We start from the raw sequence: 19,864 nt of genomic DNA, 5'->3' as shown, positions 1-19,864 counted from the left end.
CCCAAGATGGTGATGTCAGTAGTTGTGGTCTTATTTGCCTCCAAATACATTGCATTGCCTGGTTATTCTACGAGATGGGGCGGGTGGTGGTGTGGCACCCAGGCACCCGAGAGAGTTTGCAGCACATATACATTGAGAGAGAAAAAAGGGGAAAAAACCATTAAAAGGAAGGAACATGCTTCTATAACACCTTTGGCACCAATAAAATATGATTCATGCCTGCATAAATTATTATTTGTCAAGCTGAGCTCAGCCAGAAGTTCAGTCAATCTTCTATTTTGCGGTCTGCCTGGAATTGCAAAATGTGTGTCCACTGGCCTGCATTTGGTGTCGCCTGCATGAAGGTCACCATTTCTGCAGTTTGGTAAACGGTGTTTCCGTTGTACCAGAAGCAATATAGTCATGCTGGCCACATGACCCGGAAAACTGTCTGTGGCAAACGCTGGCTCCCTCGGCCTGAAGCGAGATGAACGCTGCACCCCATAGTTGCCTTTGACTGGATTTAACTGTCCCTTACCTTTACCTTTGGTTTAATATAAAATTTGGGTCAAAAAGTTCATGACACTGTTCAGTTGAGAAAAGACAAACCCCCTCTCCAAAGCACCACTGTCTTTGACAGTGCTGATACTTGCAGCGTCTTGAGAATATTGTCTGCTTAGAAAAAAGCTTGTCAATTAGTGCTGTGAAGTAGCAGTTCATTTATTAGAAACTGACTTTTTTTTCTAGCAGTTTAGCCACCTACTTTCTTGCTCCTTCGTCACAAGCTTTTTAGGTTTAATTAGCAGCTAATTCAGTGACTCATTTATCAAGGTGCCCTTGATTCCCCCTCTCCAGTTCACTTCCAATTCCCTGAAGCAGAAATAGGAATTTGTGTGTGTACATGTGTTTTCTGGGTGTGTTGGTGAGCGCGCTGCGTAGCACTATAACTTAATTTGTCTTCTCTTCACTCACTCAACCAGAATTTTATCCTGATTATAGGCAATGATAATGTTGCTGCCATTGATGTCCTGGGACAATGTGAATCCCACAGTTACACATTCTTCTAGGTAATTCAATAGTTCACACAAATAAGATCCAGGTTACTCCATTTTGGATGCTGTTACTCCATTTTGTTTTGTTTTGTTTTTGGTCTGGTAAGACTGGTAGTTATATTTAGGGCTGTGAGTAGAATCATATAATTGTAGAGTTAGAAAGGACCCTGAGGATCATCTAGTCCAACCCCCTGCAATGCAGGAATATGCAGCTGTCCCATATGGGGATCAAACCTGCAACCTTGGCATTATCAGCACTGAGAGCACTGAGTAATCTAGACTCATTCACTGTATTCTAATACTGCCCCCCCATGATGTGCTCTGATGTTTGTATTACCCAAATACTTTAAATAATACTTTCATAGGAGAAATATAAAAAGCAGCTGTTTTGGGGAAGCACTCCTGTACTTGTGCAGAATTGAAGAATATATAAGCCCTTGTTATATTTTCTTTTAAACTCACACAATCCACTCAGTGGCATAGCGTGAGTTGCCAGTGCCTGGGGCCGTGAGGAGGGGTGGGAGTGGGTGGGTGGGAGGCACATACAACTGCCTAACGGCATCTGTGTCACCCAGCAGAGTGCAGCCGCAGAGTTACGAAGAGTAGAGTTGTTCCAATGTCTGGAGAGGTCATTTCTTGGTTCCCGGGGAGAAACCGTTTTCAACGGAGCCCAACAACATAAGCATGCAGCTGTATTGAGGCAGCAGCACTGGGTGTTGACATTTTGCACCTGGGGCAACTGTCCCTCCCCCTCCAATACATATAATTTTTCACTAATTTTATTTACCAATAGATAATGTATCTAGTTACCAGTAGCCTTTATTATATTTGTGTTCCTTACCACATAGTTACTTGACATGCCACTAGCTGTACTTTTAAAAACTCTTTTTCTCCATCATCTTCTTTAGAATGAACCATACATTAAGTTGCTTGCAATAAGTTGGAAAGCTACCTAATCTTTATTTAGCATGAAAAATTGGTCACTTGCAAATCCGGTAAAAGGAGGCGCTAATCGGGGCAGTGTTGCCTATATTTAACCTTGGAGTGCACATTCAGGCATGCTTACGTATCAGCTGGTGACCTTTTAATGTTATGCATGTTTGTTACTAGAGGATGCTATGTAGAAGGCTGTATTTGGTGTCTTGCCAAGCTCTTTTTGTTTCTAGCTTTTAAAGTTCCATTGTTTGTGATAGCTGCACTTAGATTTATTTGTGAAATCAGTTTTATTTCATTTTTTAAAATTCATTATCTGCAGAATCCTTGAAATTTAGAGGGTTCAGCCAACCATATTCGTTCAGAAATTTTGGCTTAAAATAAAATAAGATGTGTGCAATATACACTGTGAACCTGGAAGTGCCCTTAGGAATCTAGCCCATGCTGGTGTGGCTAGTTTTCTCTTGTACTATTTATTTTTAGGCATCAATATAAAAGAATGAATTTGCAGTGTGAAGTGCCGTTTTCCGATGTGTTATAAGCTACCTTTGGGATTTTTAGCATCTCTGGTGTTACTAACTCAACTTGGTATTTTAAGCACACTCATGCAAGTTGGAAAAACAAAACTGCATAGGCTGTGATGATGCAACGGCCTCTCTTCTGATCGTTGTTTTGCAATTCTTTTGGCATCTGTTGCTTTGGTACTCCACTGGCTTGACTGGAGGGAACAGACATCATCATGAAGTGAACATAGTTTCACTGCTGAGCAGTTGCTTTCCGTTCTTGTCACTGGCTTTGAGTCACTAGGCTTTGTTGATTCACCATCTTAAACAGATGATGAAAAATGACCAAACTGGCAACAGGAATCAGAGGTGAGGACAGTATTTGACTCACCAATGTCAAATTTGCCAAGTACTCAGTGCAGATGTCTGTTTTTATGGGAGTTACAAGCAGGGGTCTTGGTCAGTTGAAATCTAAGTATCGGGATCCTATGGCCACAGAATGTCGAATGCAACGACAGCTCTGCATTGGAAGCATGCCAGATACAAGCATTGGTGGCTGCCTTATAATAAGCCCTTATTATTATATTAAACTTATTGCCTGCTTTTGACCAAGTCCCAGAGTGGGTTTGCAATTCAAAACTCAGAAATTAAAAACAGTTAAAGCAAATAGGGATAAGGTGGTTCCTGTTGCTTCAGATGAGTGAGAATATGTATGCTTACTGCTTTAGGGAGTAAGGCATGCCTAGTTAAAAGAAAGAATTCAAAACAAATCTGCAAACAGAGAATCCTACACTTTAGAGTAATTTGTACTCTAGTCATTTAGTGAGACTATTTATTATTGGACTAGATGACCCTCGGGGTCCCAGTCCAACTCTGCAATTCTATTTTCTGTTCTTTGGTATTTCATTAAGTTCAAAATGAACTAAAGCATCCTACAATACCAGGTGTACAGAACAACACGTTTTTTAAAAATAAAGGAGAGTTCTACCTTAAAATAAAATTAGCACTTAAAATAAAATTAGTTGTTGACGTTAACCTTACTTAATAATGAGGATCATTAAGTTATTGTGGATAATTGGTTAAATTATATCAAATGATTTAAACTACAACTCTTCTTTGTGTTTTAAAATGGGATGCTGTGTTAACATTCTGGGATAAAAAGAGAAAAGAAACTTGTAACATATCCCAGTAGCCATCCCTCTTGTTATCAGCTTTGCATTTTGTTTGTCTGTTGTAGGGGGTAGTGGGTGGTGGCATCCCAGGGTACCCATATGTAACAAAAAGTTCATGTAAAGAATCTTTAACTTTAACTTGCTGCTTTCCAATCATCTACAAGACAGAAGCAAAACATGCATTTTAACTCGTGACCAGTCTTTGCAGAGAGATTTAAAGTACAAAGCTCTTTCTTTGTGGTTAAATGCTGACACATGCTCCTTCCATGTATTCTGTACATGTATGCTGAAGAGCACATCACAACATACCATCACATGGTAGCAAAGATACATTGTGGACATTTCCTTTATGGATATTATCTGCCATCAACTCACAGCAGCACAACATCTCTTCCACCAGCAGGATAGGCAATCCAACTTCAGACTGGCCATCAATTAGAGCTGGAAAGACACACAGAGTATGAAGTGATCAGTCCTTATTACAAGTACCCAACTGGCAACCAATGCCATCCACACAGAATGGTAGGAGTGAAAGGGACCTTCATTAAATTCAATCCCCTGGACATGATAGAGACTGAAGATGTGCTTATGCCAACATGATATTGTGCTGCAGTGTTGTGTGCTGTAGATTCTGAGCAACATTGTGGCAATTGTTTTCTTTGCCAGGGCCCAGGTTGTAATATATGAACCATAAACAGAATAACATTTGAACATGTGCAGAGTGCAATTTCCTCATAAATGAGTCACCAGAACTTTTTGTGCAGGCTTTCAGATGAGAGAGGGTGTTCCTTCCTTGAAAGGTTCTGAGCCTCAAAAGAGCAGTTGCACCATTTAAGAACAGAAAACCAATTCTGGTGTACTGCTTTCACTCACCCTTATCATACAAATAATGTGTGCATATATTTATGACAGAGTCCTCATATGATCTTTGTGAATTATGAGTATTCTTCAGAAAACCCAAGAGAAAATAAACAGTCTTGTCATCATAACCTTTGCACAAGAAGTGGGGTCTAAATTCTTAACACTGCACAGTTACCTAGGAGTGAACTCAGTGGGACGTCCTACTGAGTAAACATGATTAACATAATAGGATTGAGGTAGCTGTAATATCCAAAGACCAAAGCATCTGGCATGATAGATCACTCAGACTTTCGTGATTTTAAATCTCTCTTTCTGGCATTTAGTAAGGTGGTTGTAATCCAGTATGGCAGCAATTGTTGGGAGTTCAGAGCTCAGCTTCTTTAGAATGTATTTACAATCTCAGTACTAAGAAGTACTTGTCAGAATACCTAGTATTGACGCTTGGCTACTGTGAGAGAAAATGGCACCGTCCTTTTTGGATCATCTTTAAAAATAGACTTGTATGAAGAAGTAAAAAAACACCAGAGTCAACTGGGGACATTGTGAAGCCAAGCCAGTTCTTAGTTTGATTGTCTGACATTCATCTGAAGCAGCTCTGATAGGTGATCCTGAGTCCAGCATTGGTTTGTGCTGCTTTTTGTTTTTCTCAAGGGTAGCTACTGCAGTAGTTTCACATTAAAGACATAAAATGCTTGAAGTACAAACTTGAAGTTGTACATTTTTTTTTTGTACAGAGTAAAATTTTATATATAATTACAAACATCTCCCCAAGCTTCTTATGCTCTCTCCCACAATTCCAGTTGCGGGCATCAGAGATTAGGGATTACTCATTCAGAAAGGTCTTTATGTGAGGGTGCAACAAACTTCTCCTGGGCTGCTTACTGGCCAAGCAGTTTACAATCACTGACATCTGTCAGACCTTTTTCAATATGTTGGCTCTTGGAGAATCCTGGAGAAATGTCAAGATGTCCTTAGGTGACACAAGAAGAGATGATACTCATACCATGGGGGAAATGTCTCCCAAGTGTTTGGTAAATTGACAACTCTATGCAAGCAGCTACAACTGTAACCACCATTTAAGATTTCATTTGACTGGTGGATTGTATTCACCATTTGATTTTCAAAGCTAAAAAAGTGCAGAGAAGTAGGAAAAGAAGAAGACCATGCCCACCTATTTTGAAAATTCTATTTTTTGTAGGAAGTTTCCTACAACTTGGATACAGTTGACCTGTAGTAGTCTGTACTTGCTGAATAACTGTGGAACGTTGAATTCTTCTTGGAGGCAAATAGGCTCATCTTTTAGTGCTTTCACTAAGCAAACTGGAAGTAACTGTTCCGGTTTGCAAACGTTTTTTGGAAGCCAAACATCCAATGCGGCTTCCACTTGAGTGCAGGAAGCTCCTGCAGCTAATCGGAAGCCGTGCCTTGGTTTTCAGATGGTTCCGGGAGTCAAATGGACTCCTGGAATGGATTAAGTTTGAGAACCAAGGTACCACTGTATTCCAGTGGATTACTGCTGAGCAAGAATGCACAGTATTGCACAGCATACCATATAACTAAAAATACAGTACATTTGCAGTGAATATCCCCGCAGTTTTATTTAATATCTAACCTCTAAAATAAAATGTAATATATACCCTTTTAATAATGGTAGATAAAGTTGATATGAAGTAGACTGTAGTGAATCAATATGATTCTTTTCTGTTATATAATTGAATTTTAGTTTACTTCAATATGGAGTTCATTAAAAAGGCTTGACTGCATGTTCAATTACAGGGTTGAATGGGATGTTATAGTCTTCACGATTAAGCTGCCACTTATATCTGTGCTTAATATAACAATCACTGGGAGAAAGAAATCTGCCTTTTACATAGAATGATAGTTTTGCATAGAATGATCCTTTAACAAGCTTAATCTGAGCATTATTATGTTAAATATAACATAGTGGGAGAATTTGTTGAAATGTACAAATCTGAATACTAGAGTTTCATGTGCCTTGCATGTGGAGATCTCTCTCCACTGAACAGATGATCAGAACTAACAGTGGTGATTACATGTTTAGAAAGAGGAAGTGAAGCATAGAAAGAGGGAAGGCAGGAAAAACATTCTGGATCTGTTCATTACTACAATCGTCTGTTTGTGTGTGTGTGTGCACACTTATGTGCACATATTGTTCAGCAGTGCCTAATACGTATGCCGAAGGGCTGAATGCTGATTATTTCCTCCTCACAGCATGTAAGGGACTGGATCCAAAAGTGCAATTAAAAATGGAAATTTATCTTTGTGGACTGCTAATCCTTGCTGGGTTAGAATGCCTTTACACATTTTTAATTGATCTGTATAACTGCTGTCACCAATGAAATTATCTGTGTTTTATTGCTAAATTGGGCACTTGGAAATGAAGCTGGGTGTTGTCCAGCTGGTGACAGGACCTTCTCAGTATTGGGCCCTCATTTACACAAAAGCTCAGTGCAAAATAAGGTGCATCAGTCTTCCACATAGTTAACATTCAGGTGGGCTTTTTAAACATTGCTGATCACCTGGGCATTTGACAGCTGAAATACTTTTCTTTTTTGCAGCCTTAAAATCATTAGCTCTGAGGCAGTTTTCTTTAATGCATCCCCTTAATTGTATTGTTTTGCTGTTTGCTACACTAGGCTCCTTTTGGAAGAGTGGGATAGAAATTCAAATAAATAAATAAATAATAAAAACTCACTTTCATTTGATAAGCTTGTTAACATTTTTAGTGCAATGGGGCTGCAAACTCATATGTAGCCTTTGGGTATCTTATGGATGTGAAACTACTTTGTTTGCAACCGCTAGCAGCTTTTATCTTCTCTCTCTCTTTTTTAGAATAATACAGCTAGACAGATTTTATTTCTAGGGTAGGTGTTGGGAAAACCAGTAAAATGCCAAGAAAGTTTTAATTCTGCTGGTACTTCTCTGTACCCATGATAAATGTTTGGGAATTGATTGGGCCTGCAGAGGAGAGTGTGATTTACAGTGGTACCTCGGGTTAAGAACTTAATTTGTTCTGGAGGTCCGTTCTTAACCTGAGGTACCACCTTAGCTAATGGGGCCTCCCGCTGCTGCCGCACCGCGGGAGCATGATTTCTGTTCTCATCCTGAAGCAAAATTCTTAACACGAGATACTATTTCTGGGTTAGTGGAGACTGTAACCTGAAGCGTATGTAACCCGAGGTACCACTGTATTGTGGTTTTTGATCTTGGATCAAGGCTGCAATCCTAAATCCACTTTCTTGGAAGTTAGCGCCATTGAATTCAACAGGAATTACTTACAAGTGGACATGGTTAGGGCTGCAGGGTAAAACAAATATTAGTATGACACTGCTGTTTGTTAAGCAACAATAACAAAAGTTTGGTATATTTCAGCTTAAGGTGGCACAATCTAGAGTACTCTGTGAGTATAGCAGCAGTGCCTTGAGATACTGCGGTTCAAGCATTCCAAGAAATCAGGTTTTCTAATTTGCAAGAATTTAAGGATACTGGCACTCTGTACATGCTTGTAAGCATATTCCCAGCACTTGAGCTAATACACAGAAAACAGACTCTGGGTTTGAGTGATGTCTGTAATGAAACCTTGGCAGACAGGCAGAGGTAGGATTTACTTAATAGGGTGTGTACATAATGCAAGCTTTGAAAATGGTTTGTGCATTTAAACTGAGACCACAAGCAGCTGCTGTAGTTTTACAGCAGCCCGTGTAATGCAAATAACACTGTAAATAGCAAGCCAATAATGGTCCATATTAGTTTCTCTAGTGAACAGCATAATAAAATATTTAGAGAAGTAAACTGCTAGTAAAATTGGCAGAGGATGTTGTTTGGCAGGGTCTTGGGGAGGGAGTGCTTTGTGGAACTCCTTATCTGAATTTTGTGTTTTTGAGAACCACTTGTTACAAAAATGCCCTCAAAGGTGGAGTCCTTTGATAACTCATAAGGTTGGCAACTTGGCAAATTACCAGGCATGAGAGTCAAATGCATATTGTTGGTATAAGACTGCCAGCATTGTGAGACACAGTTTTTTTTTAAAAAAAATCCCTTGATTAACAATGGATTTGTACAAATGTGCACTCTGAAACCTTTGAAATGTGCTGAAAAAGAGAGGAGGGGGAGTGAGAATCTTGAGACTGGATCATAGTTGTAGTCCTAGGAAGAAAAACAGCCCAATAGAATCACAAATGCATTATATTTAAGAAAAAGGAAACAGAGGAATGAAAGAGGCCCTGATTTTGAAGGGGAAGAGGTGAGGGAAATGATTAGGAAGTGTTCTTCTCAAGCTAATCGGTTTCTTTCTGCTTAATGAGATGTATACTTTAGCATGAGACAATCAGGAAGAGGAGCCAAAGTGACAGATCACCACCTTTTGCATTTATTTATTTTTTAATATCAGCAATGCTTGAGGAATTTGATATTTCTGTATTCCAATATGAACTGACCAAATGCACTCATCTCAAGCTAAATGTGTGGATCAAAAAATAGTTATCATTCCAATTTAGCACATTTCTGACATTTGTGGTGCAGTATTTGGCCGAGAAAGCATCAAAATACATTTCAAAATGAATATCTTTTAAAATAAAAAAATGCATATCTTCAGAGAAAATATGTTGAAAAATGCATATTTCGTAAGAGCACATGTTGAAAAATACACATAAAATAAACCTTTTCACCTACTGCACATGTGATGTCAGGTGTGCGGCAGGTAGACATGTCTGCCAGTGCACAACTGGGGGAGCCTTAAAATGTGCTCCTGATTGTACATTGCCAAGGGAGGCTTATTGTCACTATGAATAAGCTGATCTGTGGTGAGAGCACGGCAGCCGTGGGGAACTTGGTTGCACAGTTGGTTCCTGCAGAAAGCAGGATTGGCGCCATCACCTAGCAGTTGACAAGCAGTGACATCAAGCCTCATTTGGCTTGGATTTAATTTGGTAGCACTGCTTGCCATGCTGCAAAGGAAAAACCATTTGCCTCACACCACTGCAAGATCACCACAGAGAGGTAACCATATATGTTATATGGACAAGTTGGGGACATGCCAGCGGGGAGAGGGGATATTGAGGAGTATCAGAATAGAGTGTCGAAGAGGGGAATGTAAGGTATATGTATGCGAAAGCCTGGTTAGCAAATATTTGTCAAAGAAGTGGGTCTCTAAAACAGTGGTCTTGGTGAAATGAAACTGAGTTGAGTAGACTGAGCTTTACCTTTTGGTCCCCACCCCCTGCCTGACGGCCTTTATAATAGTGCAGCCTGCAGCTGATTCCCAGTTCTGAGGTGTTATCTGAACAACGGGAGGCCTTAATTAGCTCAGGATCACTGGACATGGTTAGTCCTTTTCTGTCTTCTCACTTACGCATATTTTTGCCCTAAGCATCAAGACTTTCAGATGCAAATCTTTCCAGTGCTGTTCTTTTGCTGGCCTGTAGTTCTCCTCCTCTTAAAAAAGAAAGAAAGAGGAAGTCTATAATAAAAATACATTTAGCAGAGCATAGAGACTGTGTTGAGTCTCTTTCTCTGTGTGTATTTAACCTTCATGCTTAATTGTGTAACCCATTATATAGTGTTGATGCTTTGTTCCTAAATTCACTACATGAGGTGCTGTGCATTAAAGTGTATTTATACTTTTTCGGATTAATTAGCTGTGACCTTACGAACTGCTGTCCTTGTTTAATTGGTGTCTCCAAAGCACAGTAATGGCATAAATCATCTGATAATGAGATTCAGAGCTGGTTGCAGACATATATAATAGCATCGCATTGATAATAGCAAATGAGATTTGTTGATTCTACATTGGGTTATAGCTAGGGTTGCTACCTCTTTTGGGAGGGGCTTGCTCCCATGCCTTTAATAGCAGCTCAGAAATTAAGAAGGTAATACCTTGACTCATTACTTATATCAGTTCCCTGAAAAGTTACATTTGTTGAATTTGTGTCACATGTAGCTCTAAAAGCAGGATTGGAGGGGAGGCAAGAATGCCAATTCTTACTGTAGCAGAGATTATGCACCGTAGATGTTTTCTATGGTGGGGACTTGGCTGAAATGTATGAGGGTGCTGAAGTATGTAAGAAAGCAACGGCAAATGTCAGGGCCACCTGATTCTTTCCCTCTTCACCTACTACAGTTTCCTAAAGCACTTTGAGTTTCTTGACAAGCCACAGTTTGCTGCTGCATGCAAACATACTATGCTATGTTGTGCTCAGACCACAGTTTGTCACATTTGATTGTGAAGAGTAAGGGAAGAGCAGGAGGAGGGAATAGCTCACCACAGCTCATTCAAACAGTGCCAAGCTATTGTTTGGGATTATATTTTGGTTAGAGCAACCAGAGTGGTGTTACAGCAGAAGCACACTCCACAAACCCACGTTGCTGCTGATTACCAGGGCAGGTGCAGGAGAGTGGGGCATTCAGAGTTGTGTGGACACACCAGTGGAGCCCTATTTGGCACTCCTGCTAGTGTGCCCATTCAGGCTCAACCTTGGCACCACTCTCCTCTGCCTATACCCCATCCATTCAAGTGGTAACAATTCAGTATCCTCCATGGCACCACCCCACTGCGTTGGTTGCTCCTGCAATATGAGTGCAGCCAATAGTTCACATTAAGAAAGGGGGAAATCTTCACATGCTAGATAATTGTGTATTTTGGGGTAAGTTAGGATACAGGTATGGAGGGGCACATGATACCTGATTATTTAGAAGTGACTTCTAAAGTTTCAAACTGGCAGATATGTCATAAATTACCAGTTTAGCTTTTGAGTTTGAGATGTTTTAAATGTTCTGTGTTCAACCCCCAGGTTGCCCTTAGCAGTGCTTTGTTTCTAGAACAAAAAAGGTGCTGGTACTCTGGGCAGTTGCCCTGTGTGCAAAATTTCCCCGGGACAGGGAAAAACAATTACTGTACTTTTCCGTGTATAAGATAGGGGTTTTTTTTTACTTAAAAATAATGTTAAAGGGGGGTAGTCTTATACATGGGGACAATCTCCCCCCATTTTCTTAATTTTGAGTCCCCCAAAATAGGGAGCGTCTTATACATGGGGGCGTGTTATACACGGAAAAATATGGTACATGTAATGCGATTACATGTTTTACCGGCACTTCATTAAGATCTTGGTATATAGTTAATACAGGATGCATGGTAATTAAATGCTGCAACGCCATACCTTTTCCTGTACTCTCAGTACCTGACTATGCAGGCCTATTTTCCCCACAGGGTCATACCATCCAACATCCTGCTGGGACACAGGCTTGCAGCTCCTTCCCCTAGCCCAGGAAGCATTTGCCCAGCTCAGGGAAGGAGGTGCGATGCTCTGACGGGGTTCAGAGAGCCCTCCCGCCACCTTCCGAAAGCCCGTCTGACTTTGGGTAGGAGCCAGCAAGGTTCCAGGATCCCTTCAGAGCCTTATGCCTCCTTCTCCAAGCCCAGGAAGCGTTTGCCCAGCTTAGGGAAGGAGGTGTGATTCTCTGATGGAGTCCGAGATCTCTCCCTCCTCCTTCATTCCCAAAAGATGGCAAGACTGCCTAATGTTGCGTACAGCCGGAAAAACCCACTGGCCTTCAGGTTGAAAAGTGGTTTTCCATCCCTATTTTGAAGATTTAGTTAACGTGGAGAAATTACAGAAACTTATGGCATGTTTGTGTATGTTTTTTTAATGCATGGGGACGGTATATATGGGAGCAGGGAAGCAGCCAGGTCGGTATGGCTTTAGGTTTCAGAGCAGTATCGGGTTGCTTAAAAACATGCAGAAAATTTATGGTACATCCCCTCCCCAAGATAGTTATTTGCAGGCCAGCTGCAAAAACTCCCAGCCACTAGCTATCAAACTATTCTGCCCAGCCCCCAATCAAACAGGTGAGGTATGTCTGGTCTCTATTAGCCACCCGCCATGAATTCTCATTTAAGCAAGCCTTAGTGGCTGATGTTTCCATTTATTAGTGTATTTCAATGATACGTATACCATAGATTCTTAGATAAATGAACCCAAAAGATGGATAGCTCAGTTGGTTAGAGCATGGTGCTGACTGCAAGTTCAATCCCCGTAAGAGACAGCTGCATATTCCTGCTTTGCAGGGAGTTGGACTAGATAATTCTCAGGGTCCCTTCTAACTCTGAGATAAAGCTTCTACGTGAGGTAACAGATCAGCCAATTGCTGCCTTATAATCTCTCTCATGATTTCAGCATCTCTAACAGGGATGGGGTATTATGGCCCTTCCAGATGTTGTTGGCTACCCAATTCCCACCACCCCTGGCCATTGGTACTGCTCTCTGGGCTTCTGGGAGTTGTAGTTTTTTACTTAAAAATAGCAGTAGCTTGAAGGCCCAGGTTCCCCTACTGCTATATTCTGCTTATTTGATGAAGTTGCTTCCAATGTTTCAGTAATATAATACTAGGGAAAGGGCTGAAGCTCAGTGGTAGAGCATCTGTTTTGCATACAGGAAGCCCCTGGTTCATTCCCTGTCACCTCCAGGAATAGCCAGGAAAGATTCCCTGCTGCCAGTCAGTGCTAACAATACTGGACTAAATGGACCAAAGGTTTGACTCAATACAAGGAAGCTTCGTATGTTTCCCCTGATAAAAAAAGCGGAAAAGTATTTTAAAACATTTCCACAATGTGTAGTGTCTCAGAGTCAGATTGACAGGTGAAAGACCACAAAAGGGCCTTTCAAAAGTAATATAATTTTGAAGTTGTGAAAGCTTTTGCGCACGAAGCCTTTGCAACTGCAATTCTGAGGTTTACCAGGCTCCTGGAAACGAATGCATTTTTTTACTTGCAGTTCCATCTTTCAAAATTATCAGTTGTGAACAATTCAGTGGGAGTAGTACAGGATTTCGATCCAAGCTTAGTGCTTTTGTATTCATGTCTATTTTCAGGGCAGCGTTACTGGTATCCATGCCCATGTTCTGGAAAGAAAATAAGGGCTTTGCAACAAAGTGCCTTTTGTTTTCTCGAGAACTAAAACAGCTGCATACAGACCAAACAATAAAAATAAACTCCTGCCGAACTACCTTCTAACACACGGGGGTTCTGGAGAGAGGAAACCAGGGATATTTAGAGGTATAAAGTGACTCATTGTGCTAGCAAAAGAATGTTATAAGGCAAGCCTGTGGCTTGGAGTTGCATCTGTTACCTTTCTAGTCAGTACTGACGGGCATTTAGGAAGGGAAGCAGGGGGCGGGGGCTTAAATTGAATAATGCCTAATACTGACTGCATTGTACTAGACTAACTTGCAGCCCAGTCCACAAGATACGTAGACCAAAGAACTTGGATTCAGTCCCAAAGGCATTCACTATCCCAAAGCAGCATTTCTGTACTTTTTGGTCATTTGCATTGCATTCAACATTGAAAAAGCACATCTAAATGTTTTCTATTGACGTATGTTGGCATGCATAACAAAAAGCAATTTATCTTTTTTTTAAAAAAATTGAGTGGTGTGTGTGTGTGTGTGTGTGTGTGTGTGTGTGTGTGTGTGTGTGTTACAGTCTTGTCTCATGTTTGCCTGACAGTTTATAGATGCCAGCAATGGATAAGGTTGCTATGTGAAATGGAAAACAATGAAATATGTATTTCTCTTGGTATTCACAGTCTGAAAAGCACATCTGTGTAAAGCGTTCATCTTAAATGGGTGGAAAGGATTCCCCCCCCCAATAAATGAATCAAAATGTCTCTTAAATTAAGAAGAATACAAAAAATGGCTATTTTGCTTACACTTTTCTTCCTCTTGTGTCTTTTAGGTCAGTTTCATGAATTCAAAAGAAACTTACCAGTGATTTCTGGGTGCCTGGGCTGGTTTTCTTGTGTATTTGTAAGTACTGATATGTTTTATGACTACTTTGTACCTTACAGGAAGTTCCTCCCCCCCCAATCTTTATGTGCTTTATTTGTAAAAAAAAATAATAGAAATGAGGTGTTGATGTTCATATTTTGATTAAGCAGCTGTGTTTTTCAGCACAAAATGGCTGCTATGGGCAGCAAAGGAAAGGGGTACTAGTGAGTGCCATCATAAAAAACACAGTGTATTTATAGATATATATTAAAAGGTTACATGTTGATTTTCTGTTGATTTTAGTGTACAACACACATACACGGTTGAAATAAATAGCCTAAAACTATGGGTGCAATTATACTTGCTCCATGCATGGAACATGCTGTGGAGACCTTTTCTCCCTGCCCCCCATGGCATCTTCATGCCTAACCACTGCTGCTTTGTTCACATGCTATATTGCAACCAGACTATTAACTTCAAATTGGGCCCTTCTGTGTCTTGTACGGAAGCACTCAGCTACTGACTCGTCTTCAGGATCTGCATGCTGTGCTGCTCCACCTTTTGCTGAGGGTAGCCTATATCACAGTTACACTGATGCCTCATTGAGAGGTAAGGACTCATTGTCTGCCTCAGCTGCCTAGCAGCAATGTAATAATTAGATGAGCAAAATAGTCCAGGTGCTCAAGCTAAATAAGAGAGTTAGGATTTGATGGAGGTACTTTTAAATTGGTATGCCTGCGTTCTGCATAAAGCAGAGATGGGGGAATGTTTGGCCCTCCAGATGTTGTTGGATTACAACTCCCATTGTCCCGGTTTATTGTCCACGTTGACTGATGAGGGTTGAAGTTCAACAACGTCTGAAGGGCCGCAGGTTACCCACAGCCGGATGATACCCTTCTCATGAATGTTCTTTACTTTCCCTGTTCATAACATGGAATAATTAAGACTGCAATCCTCTGAACATTTCCTTGAGAGTAAGCCCTATTGAATTCAGACTGCGCAGCATATTTAGAACGTAGAATTCAAATAAAAATCCCATTCTGAAACATGGATCTACATACAGTAGTGAATATTTCCATTCTCTCTTATAATTGGTGTTTTGTGTAATGGGGGGGGGGTGACCAAAACATTTACATGGGCACTAGAATTTTCAAAGGGTGCTTCCAGATGGAAAAACAGGTTGTCCAGATACTGCAATTGGGTTGTTGGCAACATTTCTTTTAAATTTATCGGAATCCCCCCCCAAAAAAGAGTAAATCCAGATTAAATTAGGGGTGGAATATGGGATAGCATTTTGATTCCAACAACCTTGTGTGGATGCTGCAAAAAATGACATGTAGGAGGAGAACCTATATTAATAACCTGTGGTGTAAAACATTGAATTTGTTCTCAGTTGAAAGAATTGTGAGTGTGTGTGTGTGTGTGTGTGTGTGTGTATTTAATCATATTTGCTTAACCTGGAATGGAAAAAAAAACGAGTCCTGAATACTGACCCCTCAAAAATGGCAAGCTGACTGAGGAAGAAATGTTGACCTATGAAATATCAACCCTGCATTTTTCTACTTGTGGGTTTCATTCTGGTTTTGGTCAAATGAGAAGACATATGTGATCAAGCAAACAGCTTTCAGGTTACAGTGAGCAGGCTATGTGGTTCATATATCGAATAATGAAGCATTATATGAAACAAGACTGATATTTAGTCTGTGCAAAGTTAACAGCAAAAGTCTAATTGACTTAGGATTTTATCCAAGTGAATTTCTTTAAAACAGCTGAGAGCAGAATTTGATGTGTGTCTACTTGGAAGTAAGTCCCCCATATTCAGTTGGGCTTCACTCCAAGTATGCTTTAGGATGGCAGCCTAAGACACATTGATAGGGTCATGAAACAAATCTTACATTGCAGCTTGCTCCTTGCTCCGTCATTGAAAGGGTTTATGGTACTGTTTAGGAATTATTTATCAGAAAAAGTCTCCAATGGATTATGGGCTAATTCACACATGTTTTGTATAACTTGATCTGTCATTTCTTGATTGCTCAAACATTCAGTTGCAAATCCACTTAACTGGAAAGCATTGTCTTAAGTACTATGAGACAGTATTGAAGTTCTAGTATTAAAGCTGTGCTTTGTCGTTCATGGGGACGTGGGTGGCGCTGTTGGTTAAACCACAGAGCCTAGGACTTGCCGATCAGAAGGTCGGCGGTTCGAATCCCATGACGGGGTGAGCTCCCGTTGCTCGGTCCCTGCTCCTGCCAACCTAGCTGTTCGAAAGCACATCAAAGTGCAAGTAGATAAATAGGTACCGCTCCGGCAGGAAGATAAACGGCGTTTCTGTGCGCTGCTCTGGTTCGCCAGAGGTGGCTTAGTCATGCTGGCCACAAGATCCGGAAGATGTACACCGGCTCCCTTGGCCAATAAAGCAAGATGAGCGCCACAACCCCTATTTAACGTACCTTTTTATCTACTTGCACTTTGTGCTTTCGAACTGCTAGGTTGGCAGGAGCAGGGACCGAGCAACGGGAGCTCACCCCGTTGCGGGGATTCGAACCGCCGACCTTCTGATTGGCAAGTCCTAGGCCGCATCCCTAGGATCAAGGTTACCCAGTTTCAAATCCCCACTCAACCACAAAGATCACAAGGTGACCTTAGGCTGAGAAATAGTGACTGCTGCTTCTAACTTGCAATTTGTGCTGCAAATTGTCTGGTCTTTCGCTTCATAGTGTGTGTTTCTTATCTCTGCTTGTTTTTGCTGAGTTGTTTTGTATCCTATCTTTAGAGGCATGGTGTTGGGCAAATACAAACTTTTATTCAAAAGGTACATTTATTGAATGAAGGAAAACTACTGGAAGAGTAGTAAATCAAGAGTGAGATAAATTGGTGTGGTTTTTTTTTTTTTTGTATTTTGCAATTACACCATGTTTTATAATACTTTTGCAATTACATAGTATGTATGTTTTTTAATGGTCTAAAAATGAAAGAGGATGTTTGGTCACAGAAATGTCAAATTTGGGGAAACTGGTGGAAAGTATTTTTCAAGATAACATAGCCATGCATTTAGAAGAAAAAGCCTTGTTGAGGAGAGCCAGCATGGCTTCCTGATGCATGAACCAGTTAGTTATTTGAGGGTGTCATCAAGCATATAGAAAGAGGTGATCTGGCTGATATAGCATACTTGGACTTTCAAAAACTTTTGATAACATGCAGCAACCAAATAATTGGTTAAGTAGCAGGAATAAATGGTCAGTCTCCAAATGGAAAAATGCAGAAAGGGTTGTCCCTCAAGGTTTGGTATTGGGACCTGTGCTTTTTAACTTGTTCATAAACAAGCAGTGAGGTGGCAAAGTTTGCTGACAGTACTAAATTGGTCAGGGTTGTTAACAATATATTTTAAAGAGCTCCAAAAGGACCAAAAGGAGTGAATGGGCAGGGCACTCCCCTCCTCAATCTTGTGGTCTGGGCCTGTTGGCTGCATTAAGCCCCATGCTTCAAGGATTGCCCTGTTCATCCTTGGAAAGGAAAGGGCACTCTCCCTAAGTGACTGATTCATATACTTTTGTGAGTGAGGGATTCTTTTTTTTAAAAAAAATAGTCTTATTATTATTATTTAACCTCTGCTGTGGTATAACTTTATACTTTGGCATGATTTTAGAGGAATTCCTGTTAAGGCAAATAACTGGTACAGAACGGACATCTTAAAATCTTTGGTAGTGCAAATCAAGATTTCAGAAAGCTAGGTCAGAAATACATTTGATCAGGGGTCAGCAGACTTTTTCAGCAGGGGGCCGGTCCACTGTCCCTCAGACCTTGGGGGGGGGCTGGACTATATTTTGGGGGGGGAAATGAACAAATTCCTATGTCCCACAAGTAACCCAGAGATGCATTTTAAATAGAAGCACACATTCTACTCATGTAAAAACACCAGGCAGGCCCCACAAATAACCCAGAGATGCATTCTAAATAAAAGGACACATTCTACTCATGTAAAAACACGCTGATTCCTGGACTGTCCGCGGGCTGGATCTAGAAGGCGATTTGGCCGGATCCGGCCCCTGGGCCTTAGTTTGCCTACCCATGCATTTGATGGTATTTTATGAATTTAATAATTATATACTACTTTCTGTAGGGTAGCCCTTGAATGGAATCTTATTGAGTGAAATTTACTGAACAGGTCAAGATGGTAGATTGTCTAATTCTCCCCCTTTCCCTCTTTGGAGTGTGCATGTAAGTATGTGTGCGCGTGTACACACCCCTCCCAATATTTCAAGGGTGGATTGATTCATCTCCAGATATAAAAACAAAATCACTTAGCGCAAGCCATTCATTCATCATAGAAGATGGTGCAGTAAAAGGTTAACTGCTCAGTGGATGGATGAGATCTACTATAAATAACTGTGCTGTTTAGAGGCCTGGCGATATAAGTTTACGGCAGGTAAAAGAGAGCTTTTACCCACTTAGCACAATGTTTGATAAAGATAGTACTATAAAAACATCTGTGTGTCTGATTGGAAAGAAAATGCAGCTCTTAATGAAACATGTAAAGTACGTGCAATGTGAAAACAGGTGAAAAGGGTGGTTTTTTAATTTTTTTAAAAAAGAACAACTTAAATTTAAATCCATCTTACAACAGTACCTGACTATTTCAAACAGGCTGCTGACTTCCCTCTTTAAAAATTTAAAACCATGAAGGCAAATTCCAGAACTGTTCTGTTTGGCTAAAGTTCTACTCACAGGCTACATTAATTCCACATATGCCAATGGGATTTAAGTAGCCTTTGCCCAGGGTTGATGCTTTAGGCCATAATCCTGCATGCATAGAACAGTTTATAAGCTGCTTCTCATAAAGATCCAGTGGAACCCTCTTGTCTTACACTACTCTCCTTCTGTTTTTTGTTCGATCTGACTCTGCCCGGCACTTTGCAACGTGACATGACTGCAACCCCTAGCCATCCCATGCTTAACATTAGCACACCAAGCATCCTGCTGTTTCTCAGGTCCCTCTGTTTCTGCTTCTGCTTCGACTACTCCAGGGGGATGGCTATAAGGGCCTCAACTCCAAGGGAATGACCTGTCAAAGGACTCAGTGTACCTGGCATAGATATGGTATGTCAGGTGGTGGAAGAAACAGTAGTAATGAGTCCTACAAAAAGCCACTCCATTTATAAATGGAGAGAGTTGTGTCCCTTCTATTGTAGGTAAAGAAGACAGGAAAGTCAAGGTGGAGCGAGTTATTTTTGGTATGAACATCAGTGGGGAGCAACTTGATCAGCTGCAACTGTTCTCTTAATCTGTTTTAATAAGTTGTGTTACTAAGTTACTATTATTTAAGCCTTGGTGCTCCCTGTTTTACCCCATCGCTCCCTGTTGCTCTTCTGAAATGGGCATGCTGGCTCAGGATACAGAAATAAAGCGTGCAGAAGACAAAGTAGGAATATTACGCAATGGCTGGGGAGAGAGCATTCCCCATGGTGGTGTCCCACCTGTGGTTTTTCTGGTGCCTACATTGTTAACTTTTTGCTGATGAGCAGAGTAGGCCGCTTTAAACCCTAGTTTTATTCTGCTTTGACCAACTGTTTAAATTTGTTATACT

The 19,864-nt window shown here is 40.7% G+C and overlaps 1 protein-coding gene across 10 annotated transcripts in view; it reads left to right on the top strand.

Moving 5' to 3' along the window:
• The window catches only part of SOX6 (SRY-box transcription factor 6), a 448,703-nt gene that overhangs the window by 63,531 nt on the left and 365,308 nt on the right, over nt 1–19,864 (top strand). For 9 of the 10 annotated variants that reach the window (XM_053392405.1, XM_053392369.1, XM_053392397.1 and 6 more), the window contains one exon: nt 14,249–14,319. The exons of the other annotated variant lie outside the window; for it this stretch is intronic. The gene's annotated coding sequence lies outside the window, so the exon portion shown is untranslated. The remainder of the gene's footprint in view (nt 1–14,248; nt 14,320–19,864) is intronic. 10 annotated transcript variants of the gene reach the window in all.

Source organism: Podarcis raffonei, chromosome 1 (genome assembly GCF_027172205.1).
Source record: "Podarcis raffonei isolate rPodRaf1 chromosome 1, rPodRaf1.pri, whole genome shotgun sequence".
Classification (NCBI taxonomy): Eukaryota; Metazoa; Chordata; class Lepidosauria; order Squamata; family Lacertidae; genus Podarcis; species Podarcis raffonei.
Note: the sequence above shows the minus strand (reverse complement) of the source record. Positions and strands in the feature narration are given on the sequence as shown.